The following is a 12,629-nucleotide window of genomic DNA, read 5'->3' as shown; positions in this document are numbered from 1 at the left end:
TCAATTTGAACGTTTTCAAATTTGAAATTCAATTTGAACAATTCAAATTGATATCATTCCAAATTCACTCAATTTAATAATTCAAGGTGTTCATGTATTACGAGCTAGTAGAGGTACCTTATGGACCTACAAACCATGAGCTCCAACAATTAAGATTAATTTGTTAAACTCTTTAGACCGAATTAATCAATATTCATTAATTATCGAGTCACACCACTATAGCTTGATAATTTCACTCTCTTAACTATAGATATATTTGTTGGGGTTGATGCCCTAAACTCTCGTAGGGTCTTGTAGTTTGTAAACACCTGTATGAACAAACGCTTGTGATGTAATAATATGAGATATTTTCTTCACTGTTGTCTATGAAATATGAGATATTTTATTTGCATTTACCACAAACCAATAAACTAAGATCCCTGGTTGTCGTTGTAACTTAAGCATGTATGTGGAAACATACAAGTGGAACACGCCTTAAGTGATAACCTAAATAGTCTGTAGTATATGGATATAGGAGGGAAACCTTATCCTGGTGACACTACGGATACAACCTGCTTTGTAGATAGTTACAAGGGTTGTGACATGCTATAGATGGTCTGATTCTGATCCTTCATGTGGAGATATGTGAGCAGGGGTGTCCTATACAAAGGAGTTTGTATAAGACCGGACCACGAAGTGTTTCTCATTATAAAACGTCGTTCATGAAAGAGACTTCATTTCACTAGGATGACCATAGGTAACATGACCTTAATCTTGAGTGACTTGGAAACTTCTGCCTATGAGGGCGGTCCTTTGAATGGCATGGGTACGAGTGGCCAGATTTCCGACTCAAACCTACCACTTTAGGGATTCATCTGATTGGGGAGTTGGGAACTCAAATACATAAGATGAAACTCACTCCTTCCCCGAAGCAAGGTAGGTAGATAGATTGCTCCTTTAAGGGCTGATTCCAGGGCTTGAACGATTTGGAGCCACGCACCTTCTCGTGGCCTAAGAGGTGTCCACTCATAGTAGGACTATGATGTATTGTTCATTTGAGGGATCAGTTGTACTTAAGGAGTTAGACGTAACTATAGAAGCAAAACGATAAATTGGCCCAACTGTACTTACGAGCATTTGTGAAGGCTTATCATATTGTTAACTGGTTATATCCGATGGACATAGAAATATATCTGTAGTGAGAAGAGTGTAGCTGTCGGTCTTTAATGGAGTGCCCGACAGTTAATGGATGGTGGATCTCGTGACTAAAGAGTTTAGTCAGCTATTCACGTACTGTTGGAGCTTCAAGCTACAGGTCCATAAGGTCCCCTTGGTAGCTCAATAGATTCAAGTTGAGAATCAGTTTTTGTTAGTTTGAAGTGTTCGAATTGACAAGTGGAAGTTTGATTATATATAATATAATTAAACTGATTCAATTATATGTGATATAAATATTGGAGGAATTTGATATAAATATGATTTATATCAAGTAAAGGAAAAAAGAACTATGGTTTAAATGTTACATTTGATGTGATATTAAAATTATAGATTATAAATATAATATAATAAGTTAGTTATTATATTTATTTATTATTAAAACAATTATACGATAATTGTAGGCGGTTTCTCCTTTAACCATGTGTGAAGTGGGAGGTTATGTTCAACTTTTATAATTGAAGAATAATATGAAAAATGTTTTCATTTTGTAGGAATTTCTTCATAAGTTGCATAACTAATCGTTTAGCTAATCAGAGACTATACGATAGCCTTCTATACGAGAACCTAAACAATCGTGTATGCACTTTTGACTAAACGACCATGTAAAGTTTTACTAAACGATCGCGTGCCTTAGCGACATTCTCTAAACAACCGAGTAAACGATCAAGCTTGTTTTTCCTAAACGACCGTGTACCTGCTGAGTTTTACTAAAAGATCAAGCACAAAGTCTATACGATAGACAGTGTCCTTCTCCTACTTGCTTGATCGTATAGTTCGATCGTTGTTTCCTCCTTCCCTCTACCAAATCCAATAGAGCCCACACTTCCTAGATTCTCACTCTGAGAATACCAAGATTACTGAGTGGTGGTATCCGAGAGGTTACTTGTTCGTGGAGAAGATTGTTCATTATTGACCAAACGATTGACTAGACGATCGTAGAGACAGCGAGAGGTTGCTGGTCCAAGTCTTCACGAGAGCGAGAGGTCTTTAGAAGAAGAGTTCTTCAAAGGTATGTCTCTTCTTCCTTTTGTATTTATTTTCTAAAAGCACGTCGTAATTTGTTAGAAAATGCATAATTGGATTGTATGTTTGTGAATGCTTGTAATTCTGTCACAATGAATTTGGATCGATCGTGCTTCCGCTCATGGGTTCTCTTTGATAAGAGTTCCTTCAATATTTGTGTCTACATGATATAACCATAACTAGTAAGTCGACCCTTCACAGGTTCTTCATAATATCGACTCGGTCAATGTGTTGTTTTACCCTCAATATGTTGTCTTGTTCCTTAGGTTCCAACTGATCCTCTAACGAACAATTGGTTTATGATCTAATCACTAAACCGGATCCCTCTCGAGCCAGTGCGAGGATGGGGCTCCTTGTTTAAGACCTGGATTCCGTATTTAAGAGAATAACCTTATTCCTATCCCTAAATCGGGTAGGCGTTAATTTCGTTTTGCACCCTATGTCCCTAGTTATCTACCCGGTCTTACCCCTGAAATGGTCGGCATATTGAGCCGGTGCTGTTGAGCCAACCCTCATCTATGTAAATCTAAGGATAATCTTAAATAAACAGGAGTTCATAGTTAGCTTTAGGATTAAGAATGAGTTACCTAGGTCATCTAAGTGAAATAGTCAATCTGAAATAGTAAACAACGTTATAAAGTAAGAGTGACTTATTTGTTGGTCCGATCTTAGCAAACTCATTGCATAGAACGCCCCTACTCATCAAGTCAATACATGAACGAATCTGGATCACTTCGTTTGTAGTATCCTTACAACAACTTGTAACAACTACAGAGTAGGCTGCATCCAGTAGTGTTACCAAAATAAGGTACCCAACCTTAATCATGTACTATATATCGTTTTGGCTTTTTACCCGAACTCAATCCATCTTTATGTCTCTACATAAAGTTCAAGTATTCATATAATAGCCATGGATCATAGTTTATTGGATTTAGACTCTAAGAATGCAATTAATAGATTTAATACCTTTATTGAATAAATGTTGAATAATATCTTTTATTGATATTAGGATATGTTTCACTTTTACAAACTACGAGTTTTAGGACATAGAAGAGGTTATGTGAATCTCGTCGAGGAAATGGTAAGAATATTCTTAAATTTAACTATTTTACAAATATTCTTATATTTAACTGAAGGAAATCGAAACTCGAGATTTCCATGAGCAGCGAAACAAGACTATTCCAAGGTACAATCATGAATTAACATAAATTTATAGTCAACTTCAAACAAACGGTTATGCGATTCATATAGAAATTACAGCATGTAGAATACAAAGGAACAGAGAGTAAAACTCTACACACATAAGCAGAAGCGTCTCCATGCTCCGATGTGCACGAACACTTGAACAACAGCAACCTCGAACGCTCGATCTACACGACTGCAACACAGCAACGAACACAGCACAAACACTTTGCACTTGTCCTCAACGATCTCCTCGGTCATGATCTCCTCTGCAACACGAATGGACTCCTCCACAGCACCACGAACGACCTCTAGGAAACCTCGACGGTGTCGAGTTGAGTCTGACACTACCAACAAGGTGACCTTGGTATTCTCGGTGTGAGAATCCAAAGGGTAGGCTCTGTTCAGACTTGGTATGAGATAGACGAACGGAGGAAACAACGATCACATACACGACTAGGCAAGTGGAAGATGGTAGAGACCTATCGTATAGGTCGATGCCCAATCGTTTAGATAAAGGTATGCGATCGTCTAGCAATAGCAATGCAATCGTTTAGCTCGGTCTATCGCCTACAGACTCTACACGATCGTCTAACAAAGCTATGCAATCATTTAGTAAACACTTGACGATCGTTTAGTTCGCACCTGCACGATCGTTTAGCTCGCCCAGCCATTGTTTAGTAAATCTGTATTTACTTGACGACCCGTGAGTTTCTTTGCACGAGAGAGAAAAACTCAAAAAAAAAAAAAGTAATCGTTTGTAAAACCTCATTTTCAAAATAGGAAACCACTTTTCTTTTAAACTCACGGTTACCTGATCCAATAACCACCCACTACTTTGGTTATTTAAAACAAAAAGTATTAATTATCCAATAATTAATATTATTATAAAGATAAATGATAACCAACTTATCATACTATATTTATAACCTATAGTTTTAATATTTCATCTTATGAAACATATAAACCATAGTTCTTTTTCTATTCCATGGTACTTAATGTATTTACATCAATCTTTCACTAGATGTATCTTATACATCATACCGATTATATCATATATAATCAAAATACCTCTTGTCAATTTGAACATTTCAAATCGACACCAAGAACTGATCCTCAACTGAATCCAAGCTACCAAGGGAACCTCATGGACCTGTAGCTCTGAAGCTCGAACGGTACCGTTATGCCCCTTACTATAGATATATTATGTGTCCATCTTATGGATCCACCATCCGTTAACTGCCAGGCACTCCAATAAAAACCGACAACTGAACTCTCCTTACTATAGATATATTATGTGTCCATCTTAACCAATCAACAATGCGACAACCCTTCACAAAGTGCTCATAAGTACAGCTGGGCCGATAACCGTTATGCCCCTGTAGTTACATCTGTCTCCTTAAGTACCACTGATCCCTCTAATGAACATAAGTCATAGTCCTACTATGATTGAGTCTTCTCTTCCAAAGAGAAGCTGTGGCCACTATGTTCAAGCCCCAGAATCAACCCTTAAGGGAGCAATCTCTCTACTTATCCTTTCTTCGGGAAAGGAGTGAATTCCTTATTGTGGATTGAGTTCCAAGCTCCTAGATCAGACAAGTCCCCAAAAAGGTAGGCATGTTGAGTTGGCAATCTGGCCACTCTCACCCATACTAATCATAGTACCACCCTCAAAGGCAGGAGTTCTCAAAACATTCAGAATTGAGGTCGTGTCACCTATGGTCGTTGAGGTGAGATGCAAGTCTCTAGTATCAACAGCGTTATTTACAGAGTCTAGTCATCTCGTGGTCCAGGTCTTATACAAACTCTTTGTATAGGACACCCTCGCTCCACGTCTCCACATGAATGGTCAGGATCTACCATCTGTAATAGTTTACAATACTTGTAAACCTCTACAAAGCGGGTCGTATCCGTAGTGTCACCAGGATCAGGTATCCCACCTTAATCCTTATACTATAGACCGATTTAGGTTATCACTTAAGGCATGATCCACTTGTATATCACATAAAGATGCTTAAGTTTACATAATATAAACAAAGATCTTTGTTTATTGGATATGAGTAAATGCCAGAATTAAATAATACTTATTTTATTCATTGAACAATGTGCATCTTTACAAAACAACGAGACTCCGGGAGAATTAGGACACCAATCCCAACAATCTCCCACTTGTCCTAAGGACTCGGGAGACTAATGTACAATACAATATAAAAATGGACAATATACAATAAACTAGGGCATACCCTCGTATCATGTCCCACTTGCCCTAGAAAAGATGTCGCATGTCCCGTAGACCCAGACTCTCCAGCTTACCCTCAAACACTTTAGCAAAAAGGGCCTTTGTAAAGGGATCAACAACGTTGCGCTCCGACGCGATTTGCTTGACTATCACATCACCGTGATGCACAATCTCCCTGATAAGATGATATTTTCGTTCTATGTTCTTACCTCGACAATGACTTCGAGGCTCCTTTGAATTTGCCACAGTCCCGCTATTATCACAATAAAGAGTGATAGGAAAATCCATATTCGTAACAACTTCCAAATCTGTAAGGAACTTCCTCAGCCAAACAGCCTCTTTAGCTGCTTCACAAGCCACTACTCGGCTTCCATAGTGGAGTTCGTGATGCATCCTTTCTTGATGCTTTGCCAAACTACAATCCATCCATTCAGAGTAAACACTGACCCAAATGTCAATTTGCGAGAATCTCGATCGGTCTGAAAGTCAGAGTCCGTGTATCCTATAAGGATCAGATCCTTATCTCCATACATAAGCATGTAGTCCCTCGTTCTCCGAAGATACTTGAGGATCATCTTGACCGTCGTCCAATGATCAAATACTAGATTGGACTGATACCGACTGACAATCCCTACTACATAGCAAATATCGGGTTTGGTAGACAACATTGCATACATCAAGCTTCCTATAGCAATAGCATAGGGAATTCGTCTCATCTTTTCAACCTCTAGAGGTGTCTTAGGACATTGATCCTTAGACAAAACGATTCCATGCCTGAAAGGTAACAAAACCCTATTAGAATCCTGCATCCTATACCTGATCAACATTTGATCAATGTACGATGCCTGAGACAGGGCTAACCGTTTATTCTTGCGATCCCGAATGATCTGGATCCCAAGAACATACTGTGCCTCACCCAAATCTTTCATTTCGAACTGGGTAGCTAGCCAACTCTTAATGTCAGTCAGATATCCTACATCATTCCCAATGAATAGAATATCATCCACATACAGTACTAGGAAATCTACTAAGTTGTTGATGATCTTCTTGTAAACACAAGGCTCATCAACGTTCTGGTCAAAGCCAAACGACTTAACAGTAGTGTCAAATCTGAATAATGATGTTTTGAGCTTTAGTCAAACCCATGTAGCTATCCGATGGGTTCATAACCCTCTCACTACGTCGAGGCAGTGTCAACTTTTGAGCTGGGTGACTAGACGTCCCAACCTCAACAACTCTTGTTGATCAATCGGTCTGTTCAACAACTCTTATTGAACACTCAGCAATCTCAATCTCATTTGAGATCTCATGTAAAACGAGCTTACTTCATGGCTTATGATCCCTCATGTGATCTTCTTCCCAGAAGATAGCATTAGTGGAAACAAACACTTTGTTCTCACTTGGATCATAGAAGTACCCTCCTCTCGTTTCCTTGGAATAGCCCACAAAGTGGCAAACCTTCCTACACGGTTCCAACTTCTTTGGGTTAGTCGCTAGCACATGTGCCGGACAACCCCAAATTCTGAAGTGGCGTAAACTACCTTTATGACCTCTCCATAACTCAAAAGGTGTTTCAGAAACACTTTTCGAGGGAATGTTGTTCAGGATATAACATGTAGTCTGCACTGCATGGCCCCAAAACGAGTCTGAAAGATGAGCATAACTCATCATAGACCGAACCATGTCCAACAAGGTCCTATTTCTCCTTTCAGATACACCATTCTACTGAGGTGTAACCGGGGCCAAGAGTTGGGACGTAATCCCATGTTCTATCATATAGTTCTTGAATTGGAGTTCCATATACTCTCCACCACGATCAGATCATAGTGTTTTTATCTTCTTACCTAACAAGTTTTCAACTTCAGCCTTATCCTCCCAGAAGTTGTTAAAGGCTTCAGACCTACATTGCATTAGGAAGAGATACCCAAACCTTGAATAATAATCTATGAAATAGATGAAATATTCATACCCACCTCAAGCTCTAACATTCATCCAACCATAGATGTCTGAAAGTACAAGCTCTAAGGATTCCCTGGCTTTGTAACCTTTGCCAGTAAAAGGTCGTTTGGTCATCTTACCTTCGAGGCATGATTCACATACCGACAAGGAGTTTTCTTCTAAACTCTTTAGAAGTCCACTTTTCACCAACTTCTCAATCCTATTGAGGTTGATGTGACCTAACCTTAGATGCCAAAGATGGGCATTTTCCTTTGGAGAAACCTTTGGTCTTTTAGCTGTTGTTGCGGTACTAAACATTTATGTGTTAAACAAGGCTTTTATGACTAATGACCTTAGTACATATAAGTTATTTTTTATTGAACCATAACCAATCTCCATTCCATTCTTGAAAATAAACACTTTATTCTCAGAAAAGAAGACGGTATAGCCTTGTTCAATGGGACAATAAATCGAGATTAAGTTCCTCTTAATATGAAGAACTACAAAAACATTATCCAGTAACAGATAACATTTCTTGTTAACAAATAACTTTAGCCTACCTATAGCAACAGCTGAAAAAACCTCACCAGTACCGACTCGAAAAGTCATCTCCCCCTATGGCAACGTTTGTCAGGAACTGAATCCTTGGTAAGAGGAACTGACATAATTGGTAGCACCTGAATTAAGGATCTAGGTAGAATCATCATTCTCTACCAGACATGTCTCCAAGACAATAAATCATATTTACTGTCTTGTCTCCTCTTTTGGAGAGTAGTGGGATGGAGGTCGTTTGCCACAAAATTCGTTTCACGCGATTCTTTTCACTGTAGGTAATCGGTCATTTTTAAAAGCTTTAAACCGAAATATTAACGAGTTGCTGAAAAGAAAAACACATTGACCTGCGTTAGGTTTTAAGCAAATACCCATTGTAAAACAAAACAACATCCAATAAGGTTTTAGCAAAACTAACATGAACCCCATGTGACATCTAGTTTTGCAATGACGTTTCAAAGGTTTAGGACAAAAGCTGCCAAAGGGAGGTCAGTTATCCCTCCTCTGAATTGGGAAGATCTCAACCAGTCATTAATACCAGAACAACTCTTGTTCCTATAACGACAAGCCATCATTAATTTGGCCAAGAGATCATTAACTTACTAAACAATCTCTCGTAAGTGTGACCTCCATTTTAAGCCCTAGAGGTTCATCCCAAAAGGCCAATCCAAAGGGAAAAAATTTGATTGGGGCAAAACCTAAAGCAACCCTATCCATTTATGATATTGACAAACTGGACAAAACCCAAAGGGGGTCGTTCCGAAGGCGACACGAGGGCGTACAGAATGATCTCACGGTGTGAACCAATGACAGAGACCATAGGACATGTTGACACACCCTTCACCTAGTGACTATAAATACTCTCTTTGTCCACCTTGATATTGACTCATGCAAACACCATCCGAAGGGGGATGCATCCTGGGCATCTCGAGGCCAAGCATGGATCTCACGGTGTGAACATACAGGGAGAAACGTGAGTGGAATCACAGACATATTTGATATGCCTCTTCCTCCTATTGAGTATTTTATAACCTAGGGTTTAGCTTACTTAGAAAAAACACGGCTAAGGATTTTAACTAAGTGACTAACTTTTACCTTGGATAGTGAAACAACTTTTTGATCATCATTCATTAAAATCTTTAACGGAGTCTTTGACCAAAATGTCGCATGCTTATTGAAAATCTATCTAATTCACCTTTTCAGGCAGGTTCCCAGGTAGGGGTGTTACATTTCCGTCAACTTAAGAACCCCAACCTAGCTAGAACCCGCCTTAGACAAAAGGTCCCTTATAGATAGGTTTACAAAAAATTTAATCTTTTATTCCAACCAATTTAATCCTATTAAACCGATTTTAAAAGATTAATCTAGATTACTAAACTCTTTAGAACCACTTGAACTTAGGTCTATCTCAATCCAATTTTAAAACCCTTTTAAAAACTTGAGTTCACCCTAAGTCTGCATGCAATTCTGAATTATTTATTTTAGGTCAAATTTCCTTTATAACACTTATAAACGAAAGCAACCACCACAATGCGAGGCTAACACATGTAAGGCATTCATAACAATTATAAACAGTCTAAGTGTCAAGCTCAATGCATTGTCCATTCATTGCTACTTCTTTTATATAACACATACAAAACGACAATGAAACAAGCAAAACATGCTTCCATTCACCATTAGACTATAATAATTATAATAAAAGGATGATGCATGATAATGCTCAATGCATGCAAAATATAACTCTTATATTTCACGATGCATGCACATGCTTTCAAGTAATTTCTTTATGGTAGATTATAACATTTATAATACATAATGCATGAAAAAATGCACAACCTAAGGTGAGTTTTCAACTATATGACAAACGCTTTGGGATATAAGCACTATACATCACATGTATAAGCAATAAAAGTTGGTGAACTCGGTAAAATTGCCTTAAAACACAAAAGAGAAGCTAACTATTACAAAGACAAGGAGTCTCCGGTTCAAATAGGCGAAGTGGGTCTTGAACCGCTCAACAAAGCATCGTTTCTCCATCCATCGTGTATTAAGCACCCCACGATCGTCTACACGATAAAAAAAACTCTTCGTTCTCTCGCTTACTAGCACTCTCAGAGTTAAACGATCGTTTAGCATTTACTATACGATCATTTAGCTATTACTACACGATCGTGTACCTTTACTAAGCGATGAAGCCTGAAGTACACGATCGCTTAGTGCACTCTGCACAACGCCCGCCTTCCGTGATCGTCTAAGTGACTACAATGCCGCGAAGCACCATCGCCTAAGCCATCGCTTAGCATTAGCTAAACGATCGATTAGAAAATACTAACGATCGTCTAGAAAAAACTACTAAACGATCGCTTAGTAAAATTCAACGATCGTTTACCTGAGGCTACACGATCCGACCAACAAATTTAATCTTCTTCTTCGTTGAGAACTGCAACCCCATTCGCGGAAGCTACATCGCAAACGACTCGACGAACTCGAACTTTTCGAATTATAGACTCGATTGCAAAATTAATTTTGCCCAAAGACGTAGGGGCCCTTACAATTAACACTTTGTAATACCGAAATCTTTAACAAAAAGGAAATCAAACCCGAAATGTTCATCAAACTCATACACAAAAGCAGAAAATGGTTAACCACAAATGCAAAAATCCACTGCGACTGTAAAAAACGTTCGATTCATATATGTAATTTGGAATATCAGAGGACCTAGCTCTGATACCAATTGAAGGAAATTGAAATTCGAGATTTCCACGAGCAGCGGAATTACAATCATGAATTAAAATAATTTACAGTCGACTTCAAACAAACGGTTATGCGATTCATATAGAAATTACAGCATGTAAAATACAAAGGAAAAGAGAGTAAAACTCTACTCGTCTAAGTGACTACAATGCCACAAAGCACCATCACCTAAGCGATCACTTAGCTAGCATCTCTGTATCGCATAAGCGCGATCGCATAAGCTTGCTTAACTGCACGATCGTCTAGCGTGTGCCTTCTACTAAACGACGAGCATCGCATGCTCCCACGACGATCGTTTACCTCTGGTGCCTACGCAATTGCACAACCAATGCTACGCGATATTGGTAAACGATTTACTCCATCGCTTAGCATTAGCTAAACGATCGATTAGAAAATACTAACGATCGTCTAGAAAAAAACTACTAAACGATCGCTTAGTAAAATTCAACGATCGTTTACCTGAGGCTACACGATCCGACCAACAAATTTAATCTTCTTTCTTCGTTGAGAACTGCAACCCCATTCGCGGAAGCTACATCGCAAACGACTCGACGAACTCGAACTTTTCGAATTATAGACTCGATTGCAAAATTAATTTTGCCCAAAGACGTAGGGGCCCTTACAATTAACACTTTGTAATACCGAAATCTTTAACAAAAAGGAAATCAAACCCGAAATGTTCATCAAACTCATACACAAAAGCAGAAAATGGTTAACCACAAATGCAAAAATCCACTGCGACTGTAAAAAACGTTCGATTCATATATGTAATTTGGAATATCAGAGGACCTAGCTCTGATACCAATTGAAGGAATTGAAATTCGAGATTTCCACGAGCAGCGGAATTACAATCATGAATTAAAATAATTTACAGTCGACTTCAAACAAACGGTTATGCGATTCATATAGAAATTACAGCATGTAAAATACAAAGGAAAAGAGAGTAAAACTCTACCCACATAGGCAGAAGCGTCTCCATGCTCCGATGTGCATGAACGCTCGAACAATAGCAGCCTCGAACGCCCGATCTACACGACCGCAACATTGCAACGAACATCGCACAAAACACTTTGCGCTCGTCCTCAACGATCTCCTCGGTCAAGATCTCCTCCGTAACACGAACGGACTCCTCCACAGCACCACGAATGGCCTCCAGCAAACCTCGATGATGTCGAGTTGAGTTTGACACCACCAACAAGGCGAACTTGGTATTCTCGATGTGAGAATCCAGAGGGTAGGCTCTATTTGGACTTGGTATGAGGCAGACGAATGGAGGAAACAAAGATCACGTACACGATTGGGTAAGTGGGAGATGGCGGAGACCTATCGTATAGGTCGATGCCCAATCGTTTAGATGAAGCCATGCGATCGTCTAGAAAAATCTATGCGATCGTTTAGCTCTATCGTTTAGTCAGTCTGTCGCCTATAGACACTACACGATCGTTTACCTTGGGCCAGCGATCATCTAGCAAAGCTATGCGATTTTTTAGTAAACACTGCACGATCGTTTAGCTCGCACCTGACGATCGTTTAGTTCACCCAACCCTCGTTTAGTAAATCTGTATTTACTTGACGACCCGTGAGTTTCTTTGCACGAGAGAGAAAAACTCTCAATCGTTTGTAAAACCTCATTTTCAAAATAGGAAACCACTTTCCTTTTAAACTCACGGTTACCATGATCCAATAACCACCCATTACTTTGGTTATTTAAACAAAAAGTATTAATTATCCAATAATTAATATT

The sequence above is a fragment of the Benincasa hispida genome, chromosome 8 (assembly GCF_009727055.1).
Source record: "Benincasa hispida cultivar B227 chromosome 8, ASM972705v1, whole genome shotgun sequence".
NCBI classification, from domain to species: Eukaryota; Viridiplantae; Streptophyta; class Magnoliopsida; order Cucurbitales; family Cucurbitaceae; genus Benincasa; species Benincasa hispida.
The sequence above is the reverse complement of the archived record's forward strand: the minus strand, read 5'-3'. Positions refer to the sequence as shown.